The sequence below is a fragment of the Vombatus ursinus genome, unplaced genomic scaffold, assembly GCF_900497805.2.
Source record: "Vombatus ursinus unplaced genomic scaffold, bare-nosed wombat genome assembly UNPS02014812.1, whole genome shotgun sequence".
In the NCBI taxonomy this organism is placed as follows: Eukaryota; Metazoa; Chordata; class Mammalia; order Diprotodontia; family Vombatidae; genus Vombatus; species Vombatus ursinus.
In genome coordinates, this window is record NW_020954590.1 from 35,990,008 (window position 1) to 35,998,686 (window position 8,679).

Genomic DNA, 8,679 nt, shown 5'->3' on the forward strand with positions numbered 1-8,679 from the left:
ATTTGAACTCAGGTCCTCCTGACTTCAGGGCCGGTGCTCTATCCACTGCGCCACCTAGCGGACCCAGAAGGAAGTTAGAGTTAAAGAAAAGGGTGGCTCACAAGTATTTTTTGGAGAGCAAAAGAAAGTACACGCATTGTGGATTTTATTGTACTTCCAGAGGCAACAAAAAACTGTGTTCAGATATTTGGTTGTCATGTATTGCAGTACCGATGATAAGTATCTGCAAAAAAGACACCATGAAAATAATTGCAGTTTGTACACCAACATCATTTGCTGAAAATAAAGTAGCAGAGAAATTCTGCAAATAATTTTAATAATAGTGTCCAAATAAAATCAATATACATTCAGATAACCAGTAAGTTCTGTACAAAGGTGGGGAAAGGTAGGGATGGGGAGGAATATGTGGGAAAATATGGTTCCAAGAAGAAGGATTGTGAGAGGCCAAAGACATGAATATTTCACTGAAGCCACAAAATTATATATCATGAACACTTTCTTTGAAAAAAAAAAAAGAATTGGCATTTGCTGGACATGGTAAACATCAAATAACACTGAGTGCTACTCTTTCATTTCTTCCTCTTTTCATAACTTCTTTTTATAATCTAGATCTCATGTTTTTCCAAGTAAATGTTATTATTTTATCAAGTTCTATAAAGTATCCCTTTGATAATTTAATTGGTATAGCATTAAAAGTATCAATTAACTTTGATAGTATTATTTTTATTATATTGGCATAGTCTAGCCATGAGCACTGAACATTCCTCTAGTTATTTAAGTTATTTATTTCATTAAGGAATATTTTGTGATTGAATGTATTCTTTTCTGTGCTTTGATAACTTTAGCCCCAGATACTTTATGCATTTTATAGTTGTTTGGAATGGGAATTCCCTTTCTATTATTGCCGCTTAGATTTAGTTATCATTATATAGAAATGCAATTGATTTTTTTTATTTTGGGCAATTGGGGTTAAGTGACTTGCCCAGAGTCACACACAGCTGGTGATATGTGTTTGAGGTCGCATTTGAATCCAAGTCCTCCTGACTTCAGGGCTGGTGCTGTATCTACTGCGCCACCTAGCTGCCCCTATGCAATTGATTTTTGAGGATTTATTTTGTAGCCTCCAACTTTGTTGAAGGTGTTGCTTCAATTGGTATCTTTGCTGATTCCCTAGGATTTTCCAAGTATAGCATCATACCATCAGTAAATAGGGATAGTCATACCTCCTCTTTACCTATTGTATGTCCTCAACTTCTTTCTGTCATTTTATTGCTGTTCCAGAACTATATAAAATAATGGGGGGGGGGATTGGGGATCCTTGTTTTATTTCTGTATTTGTTGGGAAAGGTTCCAATGTATCCCCATTGCATAAGATGCTTGCATTTGGTTTTAGATAGATACTTTTTATGATATTTAAAAAAGTACCTGTATGCCTATAGTTTGTAGGCTTTTTTTTTTTTTTTAGCATAAATAGGTATTGTACTTTGTCAAAGACTTTTTCTGCATCTAATGGAATAATCATGTTTTGGGGATACTGTTGTTTTTAATATGATCAATTATGTTGATTGTTTTCCTAATGTTGAACTATCCTTGCAACCCTACTATAAATTCAACTTGGTCATAATGAAAGATTTCTTAGATTCGGCATCTGTTTGACCCTGGAGAAGGATATGGCAAACCACTCCTGCATCTTTGCCAAGAAAACCCCAAATGGGGTCAATGAAGAGTCAGACATGACTGAAATGACTGAACAACAAAAGTCTGACAGGATTTTGTTAGAAATTTTGAATCAATATTCATTAATGATATTGGTCTATCTGTGTTTTACCATTCACTGGTTTATGTATTAGAACTATGTTTGTCTCATAAAAGGATTCTGACAGGATGCTTTCTTCATCAGTTTCTAAGGATAATTTGTATAACATAGGTTATCTGTTCTTTAAAAATTCAATGGAATTCTCCCGTGAATCCATCAGAACCAGAAGTTTTTTTTTCCTCTCTTTGGTAGCTCCTTTATAGCTTGTTCTGTTTCCTTTTCTGAGATCGGATTATTTAAGATCTGTATTTGATCTTCTATGAGTTCAGGTACTTTATATTTTGAAGGTATTCCTCTTTTTCTTTTGGGTTCTCAGTTTTGGTAGCAGATGACTGTGTACGAAAGAATCTGATTGTTGTTTTTATTCTGGTTTTGTTGTAATTTCACCTTGCTCATTTGCTCTATCGATTTGATTTTCTGCCTTCTTTTTAATCAGATTAAAGTTTGACCATTAATATTAGTTTTTTTCAAAGAACTAGCTTTTAATTTTATTGTTTCTATGGTTTTCCCCCAATTTTTCTACTTCTCTAATTTTTAATATCTTCTTTTGTGCTTATTTTAGGTTTATTGTTGGCTTTCTAATTTTTCAAAATGAATTCACTTTATTAACCCCCTCTTTTTTTCTTTTCTTAATGTGGGGATATGATTTTTCCCATGAGGACTGCTTTAACTTCATCCCAGAAATTATCATATATTGTTGTATCATCATCATTTTCTTTCACATAACAATTAATTGCTTTTATGCTTTGTTTTTTATTTATTTATTTAGGATGTCAGTGTTAGGTCTGTGCCTTTTGTTTATGGTCCCCGAGCTCATTACTATTTTTATTGTGTTAGGAATATATTTACTATTTTCATTTTTTATTTTTACAGTTGTTGGCAATATCTCTGTGCCCTAATACATTGACAGTTTTTATAAAAATCCCATGAGGTGCTGAGAAACGCATATTTTTTGAATTTAGAAGACACTTAGGAGACAGCATAAGTCTTTTAGCTCTAGTTTTTATAGCACTGTGTTCAGTTCTGTATTTTCCCTTTTGTTTATCTTTCTGTTAGACTTATCCAAAACTGAGAGGGATATTGAAATCTCCTGTCACCATTGTGTTTAATGTCTATGTATTCTTGTGACTCAGTTAATGTTTCTTTTATGAATCTTGATGTTAAGACATATAAGGCAAATAAGTTTAATATGGATTTTTGTGTGTTGTCTGTAGTTCCTTTCAGCTTAATGTACTACATTCCCTGTTTATTTCTTTTTATGTTTTGAATTTTTTTTTTCCTTTCATAGCATGATTGCAATTCCTGCTTTTTTGGATTCACTAGATGCATAGTAAATTTTTTCCAGTCCTTAATTTTTATTCTATGTATATCTTTGTTTTTTAAATGTGTTGCTTAAAAGCAACAAGTGATGGATTTTTCTTCTTATTCAATCTATCACTGTTTTTCATTTTATTGGGTTGTTTAATTTATTCACATTTAAAGTCATGAGTTTTATATTTTCTTTCATTTGTCTTTAATATTGTTTTTCCCTCCAGATTAGGATTTTTCCCTCTTCCTCTGTAAATAGAACTATGTCTTCTCCAATTATTTTAGCTTATTCTATTTTAAGGTGTCCTTATTCCCACTGACTCTCTTCCCCTGTCCCTTGAGCCCCCCTCTCCTATTTGATCCCATTTCCCCTGGGTTTTAGAGTTTTGTTTATTAGTTCCTTATTTTTCCCCTTTTTTCTACTTATTTAATTCTTTCCTTTTCCCCCTCTCAGTTAAGTAGTCAAGTAGAACTCGCCTTTCATCTCCTCCCCTTCAATTTTGTTGTTTCTTAATTTTAAAAACATCATTTCCTTTTTCTGGAAAGGATTTCTTTCCCCGTTCTCTTCATTATTTGTCTCCTCTTTCTGACTGTTCTAGACTGTTCTTTGATTCACGGTCCTTATACCTAGTTAGTCTTTATTCTCTGTATTCTTCCATATTCTGTATTAAAACTTTGGAGGTACTTATTTTGGGTTTTCTTTTCTAAACAGTTTCTGTTATTGCCTTGTTGATCTTGCCCCCTCCTCTTTTCTGCTGTGTTTCACACTTAGAAATACCAATTTCTGCATTTGATAGAGAAGGTATGGCCCAGCAGTAGATATCTTCCTACATCCTGATGGCACAGGGATGTCCCTGATGTCAGACCTTTGTTCTCCCCTTGGGCGTTCCCTCTCGCCTGTCATTTGCCTCAAAATTTCTTCCTGGGTTCATATCCTCCCACTCTTCTGAGTTTTAATTTCTCTCAGCTACTCTGCTTCCCTTTCCCCTGAGGTAGGATGAGTGGTCTCTCTAAGTGACAGAACCCTATAAATAATACATCATAAGGTCCCCATCTTCCTTTATACAATATCTCTCCTTTTCCAAAGGAGCATTCATCTTCCACCCACTAATGAAAAAAGATTTCCCTCCTCTGTACCTCCACTTTTTTAATCCCTCCCTTTGCCTCCTCATACTTTCTCTTGTAGGTTCTTGTCTTTCCAAGAAATTGCAGAACTATTTCCCCTTCGTATTAGTTAGCTTTTGACCTGATTAGGGTATACCATATATTCCTCTCTATCTTCTTTCTCTCCTCCCTCTTTTTATGCACCTTCTCATTTTCTAATTTAGTGCCACAAAAAAGCATTGATTCACCTGTTGGTGGAGTGTTATGAAATGGTTTAGCTCATAATGTCTCAGGCCTGTTTCTCCACCATCACTTCTATTTTATTTCTGCTTTCAGCTTGGTTTCCTTGTGGACATTTAGAAAGAAATCTCTTAATGGTCACTCTGCTGTTATTTTGTTGTTGTCCTTGGTTGCTGTTTTTGTTTACTCTTCCTTCATTTCTGTTGTTTGGGCTGTTTGAGAAGCAAATACTCTCTTCAGGTCTGATTTTCTTTCAAAGACTGCTTCAAACGTCCCTTTATTATTAAACAACCATCTTTTTTCATTTATGATTGGGTTCAGATTTTCAGGGTAGATCGCTTGGACTGCATCTTGAGTTCTACTGTTCTTCAGAACACGTAATTCCCTTCCCTCCTGTGTTTTCTGATAGGTACAGAATGGTCACACCATTTGAACTTCATTTCCTTTACATTTGAAGGGCTTTCTCCTGATTGCTTGTACAATTTGTTGTTTCTCAATGGAATCATTAAAGTTAACTAACGTGTGTCTTGGAGTTTGTAGTATTTCTTTTTCTGGAAACAATCCATGGATTATTTTGATTGGCACTTTGTTTTCTGGGTCCAGAAGTTCTGGACATTTTTCTTCTATTGTTTCTTGCATTTTGGTGTTCAAGTTTTTTGACTTTCTTGTGTCTTAAGTTGTTTCTATACATTCTGCCTTAGGGATCAATGTTTTACTTGTATGGAGATCATGTTTTCTTTTAATTTTACTGTTTTTTGCTTCATTTTTTCAAGATTTCCTTAATTTCCATGTATTTGTATTCCCAATCAGTTGTGATGTCTTTTGTTTCTTTGGTGAGACTTGACACTGTGAATTAAAATCTTTCTATTTCACCAATTATTTCTGCTGTACAGGCCAAAAATTCTACTCTCACAATTCTCATTTCCCTTTCAAACCGTGCAGGAACATCATGCTGTGGTTCCAAGCTCTCTTTAAAATCCAGGGTCCTCTCCTTCAGTGGCGTCAAACTCAAATGGAAACAGATCCCTGGGGGCTGTGTATTAACTTGGACCACTAATTAACATTATCTATGTTATATTATACTTTTATTTATTTACAATTTCCAATTACATTTTAATTTAGTTTGGACCACATTCATGGACTGTAAGATTGAGGACTTTACCTCATCAGTTGTTGAATCATGTTCTTTTATCTTGTAATACTTACTCATAGGTGTCCGAACTCTTTCTTGATTTGGAGGCCGTATTTCCTTCTGCTATTAATGTCTTTCCTGTTGGTTTATCTGCTTATGTTTAAGGTCTTTGAGTTTTCTTCCTCCTGAGATCTTTATTAATTTCAGTCTCTCCCCCCTTATTTTTCCCTATTGCTCACTTTCTGACTCCCTCCTCTTTGATGGTGGTTTCCCTGGAGGCTACATCTCAAAGCATCTCAATCTCCTTTAAGGCTGGGCAATTCACAGTTCACCAGCCTCCGTTACTGCCCTAAGTGAATTCAGGTGGAATATAACTGGATCCAACTGGATACTGGACTCTTTCCCTCAGTTTTGTTTTATTTTTGTTTTTGTTTTTTTGCTAGGCAGTGGGGTTAAGAGACTTTCCCAGAGTCACACAGCTAGTAAGTGTCAAGTCTGTAAGGCTGGATTTGAACTCAGGTCCTCCTGATTCCAGGGCTGGTGCTCTATCCACTGCGCGATCTAGCTGCCCATCTTTCCCTTATTCTTAGTGGATTGCCACACAGCTCCCCACAAATGTGTCCCATCCCTGTTCTCTCTGTTCTTCAGTCTTCAGGTTCATCTCTGTTGCCACACAAAATGCTGCCATGTGGCTATCATAGCTTGAGCAGAATTCCATCATTTGTAGTTTGTATCTCTAATGGGCACTGGGAGGAAGGGGTGCAGTGAGGGTACAGAGATTATATGTAGTGTCCTCTAATAAAACAGAGAGAAACAGTTCAGCCTAAAACCAGTTTTAACAAAGCTTTAGGGGCAGCTAGGTGGTGCAGTAGATAGAGCTCCAGCCTTGGAGTTAAGAGGACCTGAATTCAAATCCAGCCTTAGACACTTGACACTTACTAGTTGTGTGACCCTGGGCAAGTCACTTAACCCCGATTGCCTCGAAAGAAAAAAAAGAAAGCTTGACAAGATGTCTTAGCAAAAGCATCCCAAAAACATTCAAGGATAAAAATGGAAGGACTACAAGCAAGAAAAATGGAAAAAGATTTGCAATCACCTTTTTTAAAAAACAAAACTGAATGAATGAAAAGGTATTCATTAAATACTTACTGTGTACAAGCTAGGGATACAAATACAAAGGCAAAAATGGTCCCTATCTTCAGTGATCTTATGTTTTAATAAAAGGAGACAGCAAACAGGGCCCCAGAGGGGCACTTAGGTCTGGAAAGTTACCAGGATGTTGAGTGGGCCAAAGAGGAATGGTGGCAGAGTTGATACTATGATTCCAAAATGAGATCAGGGAGCGAGGAAGGGAGCATGAGGGTACACGCACAGCAGTTGATGAGAAAATGGCTGAAGAATAGGGAGTAAAGTTAAAACATGGCAAGAGATGGTCTGAAATAGTGGGCCAGAAAAGACAGTGACCAATTAGGACAGTTGGGCCCCAGGATTTCAGGAAATAAGAATTAAAATTTCTAGGGCATGATCTCTGGTCCAAGCAGCAAAGTGTTTAACAAGAAGATGACTGGGGAATGGCAGGGTATAAAAATAAAACTCATATATGTACCTTTCCCCAACCCCTGCCTTCAGTCCCTTGCCAAGGAGATATACATGATAATAAGTCTCATTGTCAGAACAGAAATCTTCAGTTTGCTATGATCTACTGAATGAAGAGAGACTCTGCCTTAGAGAGAGAGTGGTTCTTTGCCTTTGCCCCGGAGAAGTCATTGGCGATATGTGTACCAGGGCACATGCAATGCTCAGCACATAAATTTAGATAGAGACTGGAATAAGTATAGAGGCAAGAAGAAATGCTGGTGTCTGGAACATCATCAGAGTGCTACGTTCTCTGCTTTCCTAAGGGCTGAATTGAGAGGTGTATCTGGGCAGACTAGTCATTTCTGAACTTTCAATTCAGAATAACTGATGTCAGATGATGATTTTAGGTTCCTTCCTTTGCTTGGGACAGCATATATTAAATCACAAGTTTACTTGTTTTTAAACTTACATATTTATATTAATTTATATTTTATATTTCTGACCAATTGGTATTGAAATCTTGTCGAAGATAAAGATAAAAAAGGTGAGTGACCATAGCAATCTCTGATTTATATGTGTTTTGTTTTTGCAAATGGTTTATGAGAGAAATAGGAAGTGACCAGCACAGTACATTGAGAAAAAGAATGAAACAGAGAAAATAGGCTCCCTTTTGGAAACTGCTGGGATTTTTCCCATCTGAGACTCTGGAACTAAATGAAAGAAAATTGTATTGATTAGTATTTCACAGATTCCCAAAGCAGGGTAAAAATAAGAATTCAGTTTTTCCTTAGCCAAAAGGTGAACTTAAAACTAGGTTCTGTCTAAAGCTGGGCAAGCTTGAGCTTCTAGTCATGTGGCCTTCCCACACTGTTCTAATCTCTACATGCTTGCAGAGACCCTCTGCAGGGGTGGTGGCAACTGGAGATTAAGAAACACCTGACGGCTGGGGAAAAAAAAGGACTAGCAATGCTCACATTCCAAAGTTGGGGGCTTGAGGGAAAGGTATTAAGAATTCCAATCCTTCCTCTGCTATAGCAGTCCAATAGATCCCTTTTACTTTATAGGAATGATCCTTCACAGATCCTTCATGCAAAATATGTATATAATCTTCCCATGAAATTCAAATCAACACATATTTATTAATTCAGTTAAATTAATTTAGAAAACATTTATTACGTTCTTACTATGTGAAAAGTGCTAGGTATCAAGGATACCAACTGAAAAAAAAGTGGCAGCTCCTACCTTCAGGGAGCTTAGATTCTCATGGGAGATACAACATGTAAAGTGTAAGATCTTGGGAAGGGAGAGAATACTGACAATTGGGAGAGGGGGTGGTTAAGAGGTGTCAATAATATTTTGCATGGATATTGCCTTAGCAATAACTAAATGCTCTAAGCAAATAATAATTGATAGTTCTTTGCAGTGATTACTATGAATTCTTATATCAACATGAACAGATCAATGAAACATCAGTCATGGTCACCTCGGTTTTTTGCTTCTG